The sequence below is a fragment of the Bidens hawaiensis genome, unplaced genomic scaffold (genome assembly GCF_021521415.1).
Source record: "Bidens hawaiensis isolate Kalapana, Puna unplaced genomic scaffold, B.hawaiensis_p1.1 tig00000636_1, whole genome shotgun sequence".
Classification (NCBI taxonomy): domain Eukaryota; kingdom Viridiplantae; phylum Streptophyta; class Magnoliopsida; order Asterales; family Asteraceae; genus Bidens; species Bidens hawaiensis.
The window spans coordinates 712789-734660 of NW_027491038.1; the positions used below are offsets into that span (position 1 = coordinate 712789).

Genomic DNA, 21872 nt, shown 5'->3' on the forward strand with positions numbered 1-21872 from the left:
TTAAGAGGTGTGATGCTAGTACATAATTTGATTTCGATTTCACAGTAGTTACATGTATACATTGCATATGAGGCTATGAAGCTTTGTTCCATAACATCAGGTACATTTATGCCTGCAAAGGAAGTATGTAAGTGTTCGGGTCGGGTACATGTTAGACCGGGTCAGGTTTTAAAACGCAAATGGTCCGATCTGGATTAAGATTTATTTCTGACCTGGACAAACTAATTTGAACCGTTATACTAATGCAAATTTAAATATAAAATTTCGTCTGGGTCAAACAAACTTTAAACGTGCATTATATGATATGTGCACAAGACTCACTTAACAGTAGACAGAAATGTCCAAGTTCAATGACCTTTTTGATTATTTTACTACTCTTATTGTGTAAATGTGAATGTACATGTGTGTGGGTGGACTCTTGGTGTTTTAAACAAGACTGATGTAGGTTTCTAGTAAAATGGGGTTTGAATTTTGAGCATCTGGCCAGTCAACCAATAAATAGGTATCATCATGCACCAAAAGTTATCCAATTAAACACATGCTAACAATAAATATGTTTCTAATGTAGGCATGGAAGAAAAATTAACAAGAGATGTGGTCGGTACATAAATAAAACTGAACATGTATGCATTTTTGTAGCGGGCGGGTCCAAATGCATGTGTTTTTAGTGTGCAAGTATTTTTCATGTTTTTGTTGTTACGTGTTGGACTAATATGCAAAGAACGTGTTACCATATTTGCCCGTCGCAACGCGCGGGTACAATTACTAGTTAGTCATAAAATTATATACCCGTTAAAGCATAAATGGAACCAAATTAATTGCTTGAACTTTATTCATATGCCTTTCTTTCCAAGTGGGCAATAACACACCTTGATCACGTTTACTTATCTCACAAACTCAGGCAAGCATTCAGCTACATGTAATCGAGGCCTTAAGTCCTTAACCCACTTGAAGATAAGAGAAAGAGACCAATCTATTTTATAAGCATAAAGTCACAAAGCTAAAGCCAGTCTTGTGGGAATATAGTTCGTAATCGCTCTCCAAAGGAAACAATTAATTTGATTGGGATACATCTCAGACATATATGATTATTTTAACACAAATCTGACACAATTATCCAATTCATTAACAATGAACAAACCTGATTTACATTTCAAATTCTGTGCCATGTTACAAGTCAACCCGCCTCTACACCCGTATAAAAAACAGACTTTGTGAAAGTTAACATCTAATCATGGTCGTAATAATCGAGCAAGATTCGTGAAGTTAGATATCAACCATTCTACAAGGAATAATGCGTCGTTAGCTTCAGCATGAAACCAGCAGCCCATTATGCAGTGATTCGATACCTTTGTAAGTTTTTTCTCCTCGTGGAAGTGGAATTTTACTAGTTATTAGTTATGTTTATTAAGTCGTTCTTTATAAATAGCTAACACCATAAAAATAATACTATGCTAAAACACTAATTAAACACTAATTCACCTTCTTTTTCAAAAAATTCTACCCAATTTGATCAATTACAACATCCTTTCCAGGTTAAGCAATGAAACAACATTTCCCACCTATGAACAGTTCTAACACAAAACATAATTCATAAAAAAAGATATATAAAAGAAAAATCCATTCTTTACCACTCCCCTTCACCAAAATTAGAAAGAAAAACAAGTCCCTTTTTGTCAAAGAGCATATCTTCTCAATTTCCAACCAAATTATCCGCTCAATTCTTGATCGACACGCGCCTCGATTTTTAAACATTTCTTCAAGTACGCTCAATTCTTGATCGACACGCGCCTCGATTTTTAAACATTTCTTCAAGTACACTAAACGCTTCGAGACCAAGAAACCCAAGACCCCACATTGAAGTTTAATTTTAGTTGGGTTTTGCCTCGGGTGTAAAATTGAGTGTATTCGTCCGGTATTATATCCTTTTAGAGATATTTCCCTGATGATTTCCAGATTCGCCCTTCTAGAGAAACGACCATGACTGTGACATCATCATGGTATTTCCTACGGTCCCCTTGTGGGATGTCCAACAATTCATGCAAATCCATCCCTGTTGGAAGATGTTTAGAACATATCTTTATGAAGAAAACAGATAAATAGGTCGAATTGTGTTATATTTTATCTCCAATGGGTCAGATCAATAATATTTAAGGAGTTGACTAAATTACAAACGAGCCAAATAGACCGGTATGTTAACACATAGGGGTGTAAACGAGCCAAGCCAAGCTCGAATACGCTTGAGCTTGGCTTGTAACTTAAGAGAGATCGAGCATTCAAGCTCAAGATCGACTTGTTTCAAGCTCTATTTCTAAAGCTCGAGCTCAGCTCTTGAGTAGTTTTTCAAGCTGTAGCTCGGTTCGTTTATTATTTATTAATAATTTACATAAAACTTTATTATACTTTATATAGATTTTCTTAATTATAATCCTTACATATAACATAATATATATTATTTAGTTATTTTTACATTAAATTTACATATATAACATACTAAATAAAAGTTATAGAATAAATCGAGCTCAACAACTGAATCCTGGGCTCGTTTATTCAACAAGCTTAATTTTAGAAGCCCGAACACATTTAAGCTCGGCTCAAGCTATAAGCGAGCTGATCTAGAGTAGCTCGCGATCGGCTTGGCTTCAACTCACACATGTCTAGATTAAATTACTAATAATATTTATTATTTGAACATCATAGTTTTTGTAATCATGTTAAACAAAAGAAAAGGTTGAACAACCCACAGTGTTGATCAGTCAACCCAGCCCCACCTGTTAGACCTGTGCTAAAATTTTCCTAGGGTTTGCCACTCTAATATATGCAAATGACTCGTACTAAAAAAAGAGTTTCTTTTTAAAAAAAAATAAATAGGTCAATTTGTGGATCAACTCAGTAAAATGGAAACCGGTCAAGTAGGCCCAAGTATGCTCACACATGTTTAAATTACTTTACTAATATTTATTATTTGAACAGTGAACACTATGGTTTTTGTAATCATATTAAACGACTGAAAAGGTTGAATCCAAAGTGTTGGCCAGTCAACTACTCAAACCAGCCTGGCCCATTTGACCCATACAAAAACTTAACGACAGACACAAAAGGATCAAAATAACCGAAATTACCAGCTTTCTTGGCTGCGCGTAACAGAAGCTCTTCTATAAGGTGTTGAGCAGGATCACCATCTGGAAACTTCTCCATGAAACTATCGACATGTGACACGACTTCTTGATTGCTAAAATACTGATACAACCCGTCTGATGAAAGTACCAGAAACTGGTCTTTTTGACATAGTTGATGATGTTTAAGAGAAGGTACACACGATATGTAGGGTGCGTTTCCAATAAACTCGTTGCGAAACATCTCTAGTAATGAGTCATTCCATTTTGCCTGAAACATTAATATGGCAAAAAAAATAATAAATCTTATGTCATAACTCATAAGTTCATAAACGAGTGAGATCGAGGTAAACTAAACAACAAACCTGTTTAAGAGAACCGACCCCAAAAGCACGAGTGACCTTAAGACGACCTTTGACTCTATCATTGACTATACAATGATCGTCATCCGGATGCTCGTTCTTGATTCTAGTAACTTCCTGCAATAGTAATAAGATTGCTTCAAATGTGCAGGGTCAAAACGGGTACTTTATGTGGGTCGGGTCAGATTGACCCATTCATAAGTAAATGGGTCAAAAGCGTCGCTTGTAATTAGGAGAATTGCCAATAAATCTATCAAAGGGTAACTATCTACAAGATTATGCATGCATATGAGGTTCACTCGTCAGAACTTTTACACAAAACATTATAGTAAAATATTGATGTTAATTTCAAATTACAATAAGAACACTGTTTTATGATTAAAAATGATCAATTTGTTGAGTGATATAATTTCTGGTTAGTGTTTACTATTTCATTAAGTTGCACGTGGCACGATAAAATAGATTTTCCTACTGCAACTTCTTTTCACAAACTAGATTAAACATGTCCCTACACTTACTCACATGACATTTACATATGTTCCAAATGAGCAAAGACAATACTTATAGCAAATTTCTAATTAGGTGTGCTGGCTTTCTCTCACATAAGATTTAGTAAAAAAGCGCCTCCAAACAAATGATAGATCCAACTAAAGAACCTTGTTTTTCCCGTGCCTATTGAGAAAGATCAAAAAGCTATTGACACTGCATACACACTACATTAAGCCATTTATTTTCTGTTAGCAGACGATAAGAGTTTGAATCCACCTGTCACAATTCTTAGTCTTAATTCATCTTCATAGCATATCACTCTAATTTTATAACGTGGGATGAAAAAGAAATTGAGTAAAGATAAGATTACAAGCTATGGACATGTGTCATAGCCTCATAAGTAAAATTAATGCCAATGAAAATAAAATGTCAAGTTATCATGTTAACTTGAAATGTGGTCCAAATGTGTACTAATTACCTAAAATGGACCAGCAAGCTGTATTTGTCCATCCAGTGATACCAGATAGTCCACTTCAAATTTCTGAAAACACCTAAATTCACTATAATTAAAACTAGTTAAGTAGTTATTATTAGGGTTCGTTACTTTATGACCTGTAAGCCCATTATGTATTTGTCTAAAGTTTCTGCATTCTAATTACAATTTTCAGATATATTAAGTCCAGTCTCTTTTAAAATTAATAAACAACAATCAAACTAATATATGATGTAAAGTAGACAGCTGCAATGTAAAGTTTTAAGATCAGATCAGAATTCAAAACTTACTTCTTCAATGCTTGTGCTATGATCAGTAGACAGCTGCAATGCAGTCAACCTCTTATCTTGACTGCGCCCCTCATTTTCATTTCCAACTGCCTCTTATGGATTCTTTAACTACATCCTCAATATCCCCTGTTTGAGATGCAACAACTTCTTCAGTTTCGATCTCATGATGTTGTGCAACGATAACCCGACTATCACCTAAATTCATTACATACACATCTTCATCTCTCATCAAAACAGCCAATAAACACGAACCCATAAGTGCAAGCTCTGGATACTGATCCATAACTTTATCTGTCATATCAAGATATGCAAACTCCGTTACTTCCAATGCCCTAGACATTGCTCTCAACACCAGTTCATGATCCACTGGACCAGATTTCTTCTTCCTACCATTTCTAACAGTAACAACATTATCCGTCTCTTCTGTTTTGGTTTCTGTTTCTGTTTCCTTTTGTTCTTTGGATTCCAACCCTAATTTCCATCCAAACAATTTACTACCTTCCTTACGCTTACTGAACCCTAATTTGGATAACAGCAATGACCTGTGATTAGCATTAGCTTCTGAACTGGTTTTGTTTATATTAACCGCGTCATCAACTGAAAATGCAAACCTCTCAGAACCAGAAAGATCAAGTCCGTCTCTAGGTCCTTCTTCCGCAAGATATTCCCATAACCGTTTCCGTCTGGTCACTAAACTAACATTTGTTGCTTCCGATTCTTCTTCCTTTTCTAATTGTGGTAAACAAGATTGACCCGAATGTTGACCTCGATCTGCATCATCCGAATCCCAAAACAAACCTTCAAGTTCTTTATAGATAGCTTTATATAAATTCCCCATTAAAAACTCCGGAGCATCCGGACCGTTGAACCCATCATAAATCCCAACAAACAACCATCCATGCTCTTCCAAAACCACCACGTGCACCCGATCCTCCCCCGCCTTCCCTAACGCCCACTGAACATCATCCCTATCGTTCCTCATCTCCGACCCCTCACCCACTCCCCCGCCCGCAGCCGGCGACTCCTTCCGTCCACCAACAAAGTTCCTCACCGGAACCACCCACGGCCGAGGAAAATTCCTATTAAACGCCTTCCGGATCCCATGAATCGACTTCTTTCGCCTATTTTTCACATAAACCCCACCATTCAACGGCGCGGAGAACGGGACACCGTTCACATTACTCGAATTATTCGAATCCAGTCCCATATTCGAGTCTAACGGTCCAGACAAGGCCCCACGCTAAATCGGACCGGACATAAAAAAGCCCCTCTCCATTTGCCCTACCGCGGCTCTAGCCGAATCGCCACGAGGCAGCGGCTGCAACGGGAGAGCACTAAACGACGACGTACTCTCAAATCCATTAACATTAACAACACAAGGCTTTACCCCAACACCAGCAGAATCAGAAGCCTCATCATAAACAATATTATTATTATTGTCTAACTGGATGACAGTCCTAGGGGTTAGAGTATTGGCACTCACCGAAGCACCCGAAATCGCTTTAAATCCGGTCTCGTTAGGTCTGGAAGAAGCCAAATCGTGAGGCGGAGAGAATCGAAGCGACTGCGAAGGCGAAAGGAAGCGATTGGAGTTGTTAGGAGACAGGAACCGATTAGATGAGCGGAAGTAGCAGAAGGAGTGACCTAGGGTTTCGTCTAGTGGCTCGGCGGCGGTGAAAATGAGGTCCGGCGAGTGGTTCCGCCGGCGATGCTTCTCCGGCGGGTTGAGGCACGGGAGGAGCTGAGAGAATCCAGCTCCCATCACATTTGGATCATACCAAAACCACTATTAGCTGCTGATACTGTTAATATTATTATTATTATTACTACTGCTGTCAACCATTACACACAGTAGGAGGTGTGTTTGTGTGTGTGAATCATGAGAGAGAAAGTGAGTTGAAAAAATGAAGAAAGAGAGATGAGACTTTGCTTTAAATAGCAAGAAAAGAAAACTGTCGTCACTTAAAATAATAACTTTTTATTTATTTATACAATTAAATAAATGCTACTAAGTTTTCAAAATAAACACACAATAGTTTTCTCGACCTACTTGTTTATACGCTCATCTTCATCACCTGAGTTTCAAAGACCATTTTCAGATTAAAACTTTTCATATGTGAGAAACATACAAAAGTTAATGTTTATCAAATAATTTTTAATATTAATTTTATTTATAAAAGTAAATAAATAAAATGTATTGTTTAGACAATAAATTTATTAAAATATGTCACTTGCTCACTTGGACACTTTAGTGCAGTGAAATTTACATTAAAGTGTCCACGTGACTGACTTTTTTTAGTAGTTTATTTTGTAAGTAGACCATTTCAGTGTTGTTTTTAATTATTTTTCCATAAAAATGTAAGTGTGAAAATTGATAGAAAAATTACCTATAAGTTATATATAGTTTATAAAATTTAATTTTTCTAAACATAAAAATATATTTGTTGCTTTTGAATTGTAGTATTATATTGTTAAGCATTCTTTTTAGAACCAAGTTGTAATAGTTATATACTTATATGTTTAAACGGTGGTATACATATGACTATTTAGTTGACCAGATTGTGTTCATTTGAATTGTTCAAATTTGAATTGATTCAAACATAGATTAAACCAGTTGATCGAAATATTGATTAAAAAAATATATTTTGTCCATTCTATAATTTTATTTGCTGGTTTGTTTACCTAATCTCGTACTTTGTTTTATTTCAAACTTTAATATTCACATTCAAACAGAAAAAAATACGTAATAATAATAATAATAATAATAATAAAGTTTCTACAGTGCTATCTGGTCTAAAACTAATTGGTTCAATAAACGATACAGTTATAAAAGGTAAAAACATTAGTTTAAATTATAAGCTTGAGTTTGTAAAAGCTATTGCATATTTTATGCAAAGGAAATATAATAATGATTAATAATTGAAAAGTAATAGTTATTTTATTATATAAATTTGAAACTTTGACTTGACAGTAAACCCTAGGTAAGTTATTTATTAATTTTGTATGAATCTAGGAACTTTGAGAAACAATTGTACACGTGGACGGTGGATGTTGAAGTGTTGATGCCTGTCACTTTATTTGCTGTACCTGATAGTCAAAGCCATTTGTTTTTGTCTACACCTTGTACGCTTTATTAAATAAATGTCATATAACGACCAATATCTACTTTCATTGTTGCACAAATAACTACTTAACTAGTGTTAATGACATTTAATGACACCAAGTCACCAAATCCACCATGTTTTGGTAAACATTGATAAATTAAAATGGATTATTCCATGTAATAGTAATTAATTTTAAACATTGTTTACCGACAAAAACTACTTTTTGTTCCAATTAAGACATTGAACTTTTATTTTTGTTTCAATCATAAATATTTTACCTGAATAACAGGTAATCTAGTTTTTTTTTAAACTTTTCAATGTTTTTACTTTGCATAATAACTTTTAAAGGTCGCGAAAATTAGTAACAATGTAAAATATAATTTTAAAATTCCGAAAATTGGCAAAAAAAAAGTTCGGAAAATTGCAATAAATTGCAAAAGTTAAAAAAATGCAAAAATGTTCTTTTTTTTTTTTTGAAAATTTCAATAAATTACAATCCTTTTAGTTATATTGTTAATAGAGGTGGCAGATGGGATGGGTTGGGTTGGGTCGAAACGGGTCATGGTCCAGAACGGGCTAGGGTCGAAACGGGTCACTTAAAAAAAGGTTGTTTTGGTTTGGGTCGGAACGGGTTAGGGTCAACAGGTTCGGGTTAGAACGGGTCAAGGTCGGAAAGGGTAAAAACGGGTTTCATGTCAGTTTTTTTTTGGACCAACGAATCATCGCTTTTTCAACACGTTACAGCTCGTTTTAACAGCAAAAGCTCGTTTAAGCGATTCTTTCAGTTCGTTTCAGCACACTTAACAGCTCGTTTAAGCGTTTTTTCAGTTCGTTTCAGCACCTGGCAGCTCATTTAAGCGATTTTTCAGTTCGTTTCAGCACCTAAAAGGTCGTTTAAGCGAGTTTTCAGTTCGTTTCAACACCTAACAGTTCGTTTAAGCAGTTTTTCAGTTCGTTTCAGCACTTAACAGTCGTTTAAGCGATTTTTCAGTTCGTTTCAAAACCTAACAGCTCGTTTCAGCGTTCGTTTCAGCACTTAACAGCTTGTTTCAGCACTTTTTAACCAAAGTGGGTTGTTTTGGTTCGGGTCGAAACGGGTTAGGCACTACAGGTTCGGATCAGAAGGGGTCTGGGTCGGAATGGGTCCAAGTCGAAAAGGTCAAAACGGGTTGGTTTTTTTTGTTTTTTCTGTTTGTTGAACGAGGACAACGGACGAAACGTTTTAGTTTTTTTTATTTTTTTTTGTTTTTGTTTTATATTTTGAATTATGGTTTTTTTATTAATTTTCTTAAATTTTTTAGGGGTTTAAAAAAAAACATAGATTACCTGCTATTCAGGTAAAATATCTAGGATTTGAACAAAAATTAAAGTTAAATGACCTGATTGGAACAAAAGTTTTTATCAGTGACCTGATTGGAACAACTTTTTAAGTTGGTTACTATTCTATGGAGTAATCCCAATTAAAACAATAAAGGTATTGAAAAAAATTATATATATTTTTTTTCGAAGGCTGACTTTTATAAAAAAAAATATACCCAAAATGGACGACTTACAAGTAACAAAACGCCCCAAACAAACAAAGACAAAACAAACAAAAACAACTATAAGATTACAGTAAAGCATATAACGAGAGACCTATAAAGAAAAATTGATAAAGGTAAACGTGCACCATTTATCATAGACTAAGCTTGCCTTTTTTTGCTTCTATTTTTTACTCAAAGAAACAAATTAGCTTTATGTCATTTACCAACTTTTCAAACACCATGGGGTTGTTAAAAATGTCCTCATTCCTCGTTCTCCAAATCAGTCAACACGTAATTAACAACCAAAATTGCTTGAGTTGTTGAACTTTCTTCCTTATTGCTAACATACAAAACACAACTAATGAACATTATATACTCTTTTTTCCTAATAGCAAATGTCTGGATATGCACGATCACCCCGACAATTTGATCACAATTTCCGTCTGAAGTACAGATCATTGTGACCCAACGCACCCACCTAAATGATTCAGTGGCCCATGTAACCATCAATTCCTTCAACATATATCTCCCGACAACGTCAAGAGAGCTTTGAATTTTCATACTAAAGATTTCAATATACATTGTATCAGTTATTCTTTATTGTTAGCCGTTTCTTTTTTGACTATGTGTAAATCAAATCGGTTGTCTTATATATGTCAAGTCTTACAAAAGGTTGAACCGTCGTGTTATAGCGTGTGAGTCAAAGATCGAATCCTATTTCTTCTAACACATAAAAAAAATTTGGGAACTCTAATACATTTGTATCATTCTTTTCACTTTAACATCTCTTAAACACGTAAGCGCTTGGTGGTGTTCTATCTTGTATGAGTATTCTTTTTGTAAATAAACTGATCTCATCTCATCTTGAAAGAAGAATAACTATGGGGCTGATTGTTTGAAGCCTATAATGGTGAAGAAACACTGATCCAATCCCCTATACGGGTCCTGGATCCATTGAGTCAACCGGGTAGGATACAATAACAACTAACACGATATGAGCACAACTTCCCAAAGTCCAGTGACTGGAACCTGCAAAACAGACACCGTGAGCTCGTTACGGGAAGGACAAGAGGGGAGGTCTATCCGTAACCACCCTCCGGCGTGAGAATAAGTACAGTCCTGACGTAGAGAAAGTACTAAAGTATTGAGAGTAAATATTTGGGAGTGAATGAATACCTCTTGCAGGTTGAGAGGGTATTTATAGCTGAAGGATGTGGGAATATGATTGGGGCCGTTGTCCCCTTAGAAGATCCCTGACGCGTGTCCTTGCGTGGTAGGTTGAGCTATACGTCCCATGTGCATGTGTATAACAACATATACACGCATCGCTCTGTGATAGGACGAGTTGATCCCTGGCCATGTGCACGGTTATAACAACCTGGACAGGTTTTCCTCCGTTCATTGGTTACCGGGTCACGTATTCTTCAAGTAATCAATCGTGGTTATTCTTCTAAAAGGTAAATAGTTATTTACAACTGTCCTGTTGGCATTGCCTTCCGGTCATCTTAGCAGGTAGATGTGCTATCACGCGGGTGACGTTTTGGTGCTTGGATGCTTCCGCGTAAGGTAAGTTATGCGGGTGATAACATGCCTCACGGGTGGTATACGAGGAGTTTCTCTCCGACCCGCGGGTGATACTTAAGGGCATTTGGGTCTTTTTAGTACTCTACCTCTATAAGTCCCTCCAGTCCAGTGTTTCTTCCGCGTGAAGTTTTTATGTGGGTGAAATTTTGGAAATAAGATGTATGTGACATTCGTCAAATTCGGGTCTCGATTTGGATTCGTTTTGTAAACTTTTATTATGTAAACCCGACTCAACATTTTTGTTTCCTTATTTAATTATTATATAATATTATTATATACCTCGATCATCAATAAATCGATGTTTGTCATATTATAGTGTCGTTAAGAAAAACATAAGGGTGTTCAAACTGATTTTTGTAAAGTCGTTATAAGTTTTAAAAACCTTTAAACTCATATTTAACTTTGATTGAAACTTAAGGGGTTGTTTCTGTAAATATGTGATACATATATATATAACCCAAACCCTAACCCTAACTCATTTAAATCCAGCCACCCCCATCTCTTTCTCTCGTTTTCCGGCGTCGTTTTCTGGCTGACGGCGATCTCCGGCCACCCTTCTCCCCCGTAACTCCAACACCACCACTCTCCTTACCTCTCTCGGTTTCTCCGGCAGCCGACGCGGAGGCCCGGTAACCCCCTCACCCAAAACCGGCTCCCGTGCTCTCTGTTCCGTCTCTCTCTCCCCTGCTCCCTGCTCCATCACTCTCTCTCTCTCCCTGCTCCGTCTCTCTCTCTCTCTCCGTCTCTCTCTTTCCCCGTCTCTCTCTCTCTCTCGGTCTCTCTTTCTCTCCCTCTCTGGAGGCGACTGGGTCTCCGACGACCCCTGCTCGGCTCCGACAATTGTTCTCAGCCAAACGTCATATGGTACGCAATGATATTTAGAATTTTTAATCGTCTTGGTGTCTAACTCATAATCGGTAATCGAACTTGATAATCATAACTGTCGTAATGAAAATGGATCTGGGTATAAGGTTTGGATATTTGTTTTGGGAAGATGATAGTGTCGGGGTTAATTGTTTTAAATCTCTCTTTTGGGTTTTCCTAACGAATAGATGGCTAGTGAAGTTGGTTGTGGTTGTGACTTGGGTTTGGGAGGTCACAAGTTCGATTCTCCTTGAACCGACTTTGGAGAGTATTTTGGGATCATTATTATTAATATCATAACTTATTATAAAACTCTTTATTATTTTTATTTTTATTATTATTATTAACAAGATAGTTTTTGTTATTATTATTATTGTTATTATTAACATTAACAAAACAATTATTATTATCATCATTTTCAAAATTAATATATTATTATTATTATGATTATTATCATTTTTTTTATGATTATTAAGTAAAATTATTAAATTCTATTATTGTTAATATTATCCAGTTGTTTTATAGAACCGAAACTCATGTCGGGCCTAGTTACCATTTAATGTCATCGTTACTCGAGTCTTATTTTTTTATCACTAATACTATTATTATTAAAATGTTATAAGTATTAGTCATTATCACTAATATGGCACATATGATTATTATAATAATGATAATAATTATTAGTAAAATTCATAAATCCATTAATAATGTATGCAACAACAAAAGTAATTATTATTATATTTATCATTATTAGTACTATTTTTAGTTTTAACAACAATTTTCGATTGGTGGTATATTATATATTATTATCATCATTATCTTATATATATATATATATATATATATATATATATATATATATATATATATAAAACATATTTTTGAAGTTATTATTATCATTACTATCTTTATCATTAATAATATTATTATAAGCTTTATTATAAATTAATTATAAACCCGAACTCTTGATTTAAACCCGTCTTGTTTCTATTTAATATTGGGTTAGTTATTTAAAAGCACAATAAAATAATATTATTTTAAATTAAATTATCAATTAAGTACGAGTCCCTAATCGTTAACAAATTAACCGTAACCTGATTAACAACCGAACTTTCTCGTTCAATGTTTCAAATGTAGTTTCAACTAAAGTTCAAGTTCATTAATATATTATTTATTCGTTTTCAATTAGCTTTCAAGTCGGATTCGTTCGTTTCGTCGCAAGCTTTCTCTATTTCGATCATTTAATTATTTCTCGATTCGTCAATCGATGTGAGTATTTTCATACCCCGTATTCTATCTTTTATTTTGGGGGTGACATTTCATACTTATTCAACTAAATGTTTTATACTTGAATCTTAAACCACAAACGTTATTGTATACTTTACTTAAATACTTGCTCGACTTGGTGTTCTATGATTATATGCTTATGTGTTTATCGCTTTTGGTTGGTGGAAGTCTATAAATCCTAGACTACTTGGCATCCCCTTGTAGCAAGGTGTAGTTAACGTAATGCAATTAACGATAACTATTAAATCCTAGTATATTTGGCATCCCTTTATAGTTAGGTGTCGCTAACGTAAGTCTATTAGCGATTTTATCCAAATTATTGTTTTTATTTATTTTTTCATATACAAGGTTTGTGCCTTTTTATTATTATATACTTATATGCGCAAACTTATGAATTGCTCACCAACCTTTGTGTTGACGAACTTTATTTTATGAAATGTTACAGGTTTGATTTTTGTTGACTCAAGAACTTGACGAAAAACGTTACCAAGACTATTAGGATATTAGTAAAACGAACAATATATTTGTTTATTTGTGTTCAATTTATTTGGGTGACCAAGATGTGTTTGTTTATTGATTTATGAAATAAATGAGTTGATTAAATATTGTCACTTTAATAGTGTCTTGTGTTTTGGGCAATCTATTGCATCCTGGCATGTTTCGTCGCCTTTGGTCGGGGTGTGACAATGTATTTGGGGGGTTTTTAATCTTGGAGTTTGGTAGAAATATCTTCTGTTGGTGGTGTGGATAACCGGGAAAAAGGACAAGTTGACCGCTTGCAGGCGCGTGAACAGATAATGGGACGTTTATGCCGGCTGTCACTATACCCGACTGTATACCTTTTTTCTCTTTTTCATATCTGCATTAATTGTGATGGGTATAAATAGTGGAGGTTAACTTCTTTACTAAGTTTTATAGCCTTTGCTTCTCTTGATTGTTCTTTGTTTTCTCTCAATTTAGTAACCGATCATTCGATTTTCTTTACGATTGCTCGCTGTTTTCCGGTTATAACCGAATCGATGGCTAGCGATACAAGGTCGTTGACACCTGACATCGATACTGTATAAATCGGTTGGAATCAGGCCGAATACGAAACGTTGCTTCGTAACTATGGTATTTCATCGGAGTGGGAACCGGAGTTTCCCTCTGCCGGATCTGTAACTAGTTTGCCTCCTATTGGCAAGATGGCGGTGTACTCTGACTACTTTGAGTATGGGAATTTTCTGTTTCCGATGACCAAATTTCTCATGAAGGTATTAAGTGCCTATGGGATCCATTTATCCCAATTACATCCCCTTGCACTTATGCAAATTCGCCATTTCGAATTCCTGTGTACGGCGAAGGGAATGTTGCCTCGTGTTGACCGATTCCCTGTGTTCTACTGGATGACCAACAGTGACGGGTGGTTTAAGTGCAATCCAATAGCTGATAGGATTATCGGCATCGTGCCCGAGGGCGGTTCGAAGGATTGGCGCCACAAGTTCTTCTGGATCTCAGAGGACGTCGTTCCTGATTCTATGGTTCGTCGTCCGGCCAACAAGGCTCACCCAGAAGTTGTCACGGCTCCCCATCAAGGTCAAGGATGGTTCCGCGCATTGGTTTCAGAACCATCCCCAATGCGGGTTTTGCCTGAGGAAGCCCTAGTATGGGCAGGAATGAGCCGCCTGTGGCCATATCCTGATTTAGATCCTGTCTTTATGGGCGTGAACAAACGTAAGTTGCATTTCCTTTCCTCCCTTTTACTTCATATGAAACGTTTTATTACTGACTTCTTATGTGCGTTTCAGGTGAAGAGCCCATGTTGAATGCCCTTTTTGAGAGTAGGGGTTGCATAGGGAAGCGTATTCGTGACGCTAAGGAAACTCCTGTTTTGGAGAGGACATGAAGCCGATTCCTCTTACCCACGAAAGTATGTGTTGAGCCGGTATTCTTGGAAGATATCTTCCAGACAGGTGCGTATACTCTTAACCCTCATCCGCTCGATGCTATCACTTTTGATGGGGTGGTCGTCATTCTTTCTTCAAGTGACAAACTATCCCAAGAAGAAGAAGACTCTGATGATGCTTCTAACACTTCATCTATTTGCATCTGTTGGCAGAGTTGGAGTGGATGAGGAATTTCCAGTCTGCCCGGTCGAGCGATGCAGGTGCTAGTCACGCCTATAACGAAGAAGGTCCGGCAACAAAGAAGCAGCGGACTCAGCGCCCGAGGAAGCAGAGTCAGCCTTGCTGCCCGTATGAAGGGGATGGCTGGTAAGTCAATGTCTCAACTGTACCTTTCCCTTTAATGTTTTCCTTAATATTCAAATTCAATTTTGTTTTTTGTATATTCGGCTGATGTTGTTGGTGAAAGTATCTTCAAGAAACAAGCAACTCCACCAGGGGGGGATGATAAACTACCATCTCCAACGCCTGAAGGTGAGAAGCTACTATCCCGCCACCAGAGAAAGAAGGCAAACCATCAACTCCTCCGTCTGAGGAGAATCCAGAGGATCTGCTCCCTCCGCCGGAAATCAAGGATCATTTGGCTTACCTGTTTGAGACTGGCAATGCCTCCATATCTGCAGGAAAAGACCAAGTTGTGGACGAGGAAGCGTCCAAAACGCCGAAATCTCCACCGCCAACTCCGTCAGGGTTCTTGACGACTCCCTCCCCTTCTGCAACAGACGTTGAAGGTGTGGTGCATCCCCAAACGTCACACTTCGACTGTTATGGGAAGCCCAATCCAGTGGAGGATAATAAGAAGTTTATCCCGAACTGGAACATCGCGAAAGGGTCTCACTTTACTGATCCAGATACTTGTGTGACATTTGTCAACCAATGTGTTCCGACAACGGAGCGAATACATCAGCGCGGTCGCCCTCTCCAAGATCTTTATCATGACTATTCATCGTCCTTAGCCAACACTATGGCTTGTGGGCAGGAAATTTTACGCGAGTGGTGATCGATGGGGGAGCGATGGGGTGAGCTGATTCAATCTTCTGAGGAAGCGAAGAAGGAGGCTCATGAGCAACATGCTGCCAATATTGCCAAGTGGAAGCAGTCTGATGCTGAAATCACTCTCAGAAATGAGAAGGATAGGCATGCGGCTGCTTCCCGTCAATGCAAGAGGCTTGTAAGAAGCAAAACACCATTCTTCAAGCTGCTCGAGCTGAAACGCAGAAAAAGAAGGACGACTTTGGCTAAGGCACTTGAAGCCAATTCGGCATTAGAAGAGCAAGTGGCCCGCCAAGTTGTTTTTATCCAGGAACTTAAGGCAGGATCGAAGGTGCAGAAGGAGCGGGCGGAGCTCAATGAGAAAAGGGCTGATGATATGCAGTCCGCCTATGACTCAATTCTACAAGCCCGTGATGAAGCGGAAGCCCGTGCGGCGGAGTACTTAAATGAAAAGAAAAAATAGCCGCCGGGTACAATGAGCTTCAGGAGAGGGCGGAGCGGGCAGAGAGGGAACGACGTTGGTTGTTGGGCCAAGGTCTTAACGCGGTATGTTATCCCACTCTTCCGCTATTACCCATATTTTTTGTGTTTTAACAATTGTTAACAATTCTATTTTTCCTCTATAGGTCATCAAACATATTAAGGAGGGAACATAGTTGACAGACAGCTTGGCTTTCTTGCTTGTTGCTCATTCCAACTACGGCCGCGTGTTAGGCTTTAATGAAGGAATGGGTTATGCCCAAACCGGTCATCCTTTTTAAGAACACCCGCTGCATAAACGTATTTTTGCCCAAGAGTATGATATGCGCCTTAACTATTACGACAACTTATCATTTCCCTTGGAGAACATGATCCCGGAATTTGCAGCGGCCAGCGACGGCGTGGAGAAATTAAAGTAATACCTTGGGGAAGGGGCAGAAGACAATCCGCCTACGTTTCTTGAGGATGCGTCCGCTCAAGACCTTTAGATTAGATTTAGATTTGTAATTTCTTTCCATATTTTGTAATTATTTCCGATCATGAACGAAAAGAAATCTTTTTGTCTTCTTACGAGTTTTTTATTGTTTCGCACTAGGATAATATCATGTGAGATATTTTCGAAACATCCACTTTTGAATTTTGCAAGTGGGAGAGAAATGATGACGTGACGGAAAGAGAAATAATGCAGGACAATTGAGAAGACGTGTCTGACACCTTTCCACAGTCTGTTGTGCTTTTTCATCTTTCCCGCCTGACGTGTCAACTGTTAATTGGATTATACTTTTCTCTATCCACTGGCATCCCATCCATCGCATTAACTGCGATGCGTATAAATAGGGCGTCTCTTCCTTCCATTCATTCTTATTTTTTAATCTTTCTTTTTTTTCTCTCCAATTCCAGATCTGAAACTATCGTTTGCTTTCAACATTTACGTAGCCGTCGATCTAAAATGGGTAAAGATAAGAAGAGTGATGCTTTAACCGACAACGTCGTTCTCCATTGGAAGAAAAGGGATTACGATGATATCGTCAACGTGTACGGCCTAGCTCATGAATGGGAACCCGAGTATCCGGCGGACGCGTCGGTTTCCACTAAACCGCCGGCGAAGAAGATGGCGGTGTACACAGACCACTTCACTACCGGGAATTTCAGGTTGCCCGTGACGAAGTTTATTCAGGTCGTCTTGACAGCCTATGGTATCCACTTATCACAGATCCATCCTTTTGGGATGTTGAGAATTCGACACTTCGAATTCTGTTGTCAGGCTCACGTCGTGGAGCCTACTGTTGGCCAGTTCGCCGTCTTTTATAAGATTGCTAACCGTGGTGGGTGGTATAGTTGGTCTACCACCGAGAAGGTTCCCATTGGAACTGAGTGGTACCGGAGTCTCCACGAATGGAAACCTAAGTTCTTTTGGATCCGAGAAGACGTCATTCCGTTCGAGATGACGTATCGCAAAGCCGAGAGCGGGCTGCCTGTGGTCCATGGAACCACAGAAGTGAACCTCCTGTGGTTCAAGACTCTAACCTAGACGCCCACTCCCATGCGTGCCAATAATGAGGGGGGCACTGGTGGCTGCCAAGATGAGCCGTTGGTGGCCATTTCCTGATTTGGAGCCGTACTACGAGAAGTCCAACAAAAGTAAGTTTATCTTTGTTTCTTTTTAGGGTTCCGCCTAAAACTGATTGTTCTCTTTTAATATGCAGGTGAGGGCTCCATCTTCAGCACTCCTCTCGATCATGAAGAAGGTCTAATGGTGCGCCGTCCTATTGACCCAAAGGACGCGCCCATTCTTGAGCGTACCCGCAACAATTTTTTGTTCCCCACCACGCTCCACCCGGAACCCATGGTTTCTTAGGCGATGTTTGCCAAAGGTGAGGACTTCGTTACAAAATGTGAGGGAATTCTAAAACCTCAGCCAATTACTGCTGCGACTTCTAGCGGGGTGATAGTACTTCTTTAGTCTAGCGAGGAGTCATCATCCCGAGAAGAAGGACTATTAGTTGGTGCTACTGACACTTTAAATATCCTACATTCGACTGTAGGTCTGACCCGCAAGCGGAATCAGATTCCAATCACCATTGAGGTGGCGGATGACTAAGGTGCTAATGTCACCTCCGGAGATGAACATCAAGCTACTGACGATGTCATCGACGAAGGTGATCATCAAGCTGACGATGCTGGTGCCACCAAGGTTTCTGGGAAACGGAAGGTGCAAGCCACCAAGCCCGCCATTACTCAGAAACTCAAGAAGACGAAATTGGCATCTCGTCTTCGACAAATTGCATCCACAGATGTTTTTTCAGGTAACCTCAATAATTTCAAAGCATTGATAATTGCTTTTCATTTCAGTGAAGTATGTTACTGATATAGACATGTTGCTTTGCAGAATTCCCAGAGACATCTTTTAAGGATCCTCGGGTCCAAGGGGGACAACGCCACCTGCGACACCGCCAACGTCTCCGCCAGCCGGTGTGCAGGATCCAGTTGTTATCGCAGATACCCCTCCTTCAGGGGGTAAGAAAGACGGTAACTCAAAATACCCCGTCATTTCTTCACCTCTCTATTCTTCCTATCGTTTTAAGGATCAAGGAGGGGTTAGTGTCTATGGTCGTGGCCCACAAGCGTCTTCGTCCCAGCACGAGGAAGAATCCTCAATGCATCATCCGCGTTGGTCCATACGCCAGGATTCAACTTTTTCCGACGCGGATGTTTGCTTGGAGTATCTGCATGGAGGTCTTCCTCCTGCGGAAAAGGAACGTCAGCGTGGGCGTCCGCGCCAAGACTTATTGAACTCCTACTCCTATAGCCTAGCCAATACTGTCTCCACCACTCAAGAATTATGTCGAGACTGGCTAGGCATGAATGAGGAATGGGAGGAGATGGAAATTAAGGTAGCCCAGGCAGAAAAGAGGTCGCTAAGGCTATGAAAGAAGCCAAAAACAACCGCCTAGCTGCCGATGATGCTGAACGACGTTTGGCGGATGCCAAAACAGCGTTAGAGGAGGAAAAAGCTCGCTGATCTGTTACCGAGGACGCCAAAATTGCTCTTCAGCAACAATTGGATGAGCGTGATGAACTAATAAAGACCCTGAAGGCTGAGTCTACCACCAAGGATGAACGCCTCGCCACTCTTGCTACCAAGAACAGGGAGCAAGCCTTGGAGTGTGTTGGGCACAAGATGGAACTTGACCGAGCCAAGGCGGACAAAAGATAGCTACTAGCGGAAGGGGGTCCCTAGGTAATCCTCATTCCTTTGTAAATTCTATTTAAAGTATTCGAAACAGTTGTTCATCTTTGTTGTTTAAACAGGTTATTGCCCATATCCGAAAGGGCGATGAACTTGGCAACTGCCTCGCCACACTTTTGATTGCGTCTTCTCTGGTTGGCCGTCAGACGGGTTTCCGGGAAGGTTTCAAATTCACGGAAGAAAATAAACTTCTCAAGGAATACGTCTTGCACGGCAAGGATACTGCCAAAATCCTTGATGACAAGACGGAGATTTTTGACAGTTTGAAGTTCGCTATTGAAAATCAGATTGTCGAACTTGCAGACAAGGAAGACGGGATTGAACGATTGTAGGAACTCCTTGCAACCGCTAATGATGATCAGGAAGACGAGGAAGAAGGAGATGCGGAATTGTAATTTTATATTTTTGTAGCTCACATAGTTCTTTCTTCTTTGTAATTATCCTCCTTTTGTAATCACATTTGCACATTTAAATGAAGTTTATTTCATCCGGTACACTTTGTCTTATTGTTCATAATATAAGTACTTGTATGATCTTCTTTTTGTCAATAACAGATTACATTATTACTGTTGTATGGTCATATGAATCCCAATTGATACGCGGATCAGAACATGTGTATTACATAAAACTAGAATGCGGGGTTAACAGATTCTTCATAAAAAAGGCATAATGTCACACCCCGACCAAAGGCGGGCGGAACATGCCAGGGTGCAACGTGATTGGACAAATACACAAGACACTATTTAAAGTGACAATATTTATTTAACTCATTTTATTTCAACAAATCAATAAACCAGACATCTCGTCCACACAAATAAGTTGAATACAAGTAGCAATTATATTGTTCGTTTTACTAATATCCTAATAGTCTTGGTAACGTTTTCGTCAAGTCCTCGAGTCAACAAAAGTCAAACCTGTAACATTTAATAAAATAAAGTTTGTCAACACAAAGGTTGGTGAGCAATTCATAAGTTTGAGCATATAAGTATATTGTAATAAAAGCCACAAAACTTGTATATAAAACAATAAATAAAAGCAACAACTTGGATAAATTGACAATCGCTAATAGAATTACGTTAACGCCACCTAGCTACAAGGGGTTACCAAGTAGTCTAGGATTTAATAGAATATCGTTAATTGCATTACGTTAACGACACCGTGCTATAAGAGAATACCAGATAGATCACGGATTTATAGACTTCCCCCATGACTGAAAGCGATAAACACATAGACATATAGCATAGAACACCAAATCAAGCAAGTATTTAAGTAATGTATACAATCACGTTTGTGGGTTTAAGATTCAAGTAACTAAAGCATTTAGTTTGATAAGTATGAAATGTCACCCAAAACGGAAGATGGAAAAAGGGGTATGAAATTACTCACCTCGATTGATGAACCGAGAAATAAATAGATAAATAAATGAAGCTCGAACGGTAAACGAATAGATCCGACTTGAAACGATAAACACCTTAGCTAAAATAAATAATGTAATATATATTAATGAACTTGAAACTGTAATGAAACTATATTAGAAACATTGAACGGGAAGGTTCGGTTGTTAATCGGGTTACCGGTTAGTTTGTTAACGATTAGGGACTCACACTTAATTGATAATTTAAAATAAAATAACATTATTTTATTGGGACTTTTAAATAACTAAACCAATATTAAATAGAAACAAGACGGGTTGTAAATCAAGAGTTCGGTTGTCATAAAAATGAATTGATAATAAAGTTTATAATAACATTATTAATGATAATGACAGTAATGATAATAATTCTCAAAAGATATGTTAGATATATATACATATATATAGATGTATAAGATAACGATGATAATAATAATAACAATAATTATTATTAATAATACTAATATAGTATGATGCTAATAATAATAGTTAAAGAATAAAAATCCAAGTATTAAATTAAGCGTTGTTGATAAAAATGATAATAATAGTAAAAATTTTGATAGTAATAATGACATCATACCCGATGTTGGCTCGATTTCTAAACGAGTTCACAAAATAAATATAATAATATTATTGCTAATAATTAATGATAAAAATATGATTTTAATAGACAATAATAATAT

General features: G+C 37.9%; 1 pseudogene across 1 annotated transcript; it reads right to left on the minus strand.

Annotated features, from left to right (window-relative positions):
* Window positions 1–1867: 1867 nt before the first annotated feature.
* Window positions 1868–6620, minus strand: LOC143529949 (protein phosphatase 2C 29-like; annotated as a pseudogene). Its single transcript, XR_013134760.1, has 4 exons — window positions 4751–6620; window positions 3482–3595; window positions 3123–3387; window positions 1868–2053 (listed from the first exon to the last, which is right to left on the minus strand). The product of XR_013134760.1 is annotated as a protein phosphatase 2C 29-like (transcript).
* Between the last annotated feature and the right edge of the window lie 15252 nt (window positions 6621–21872).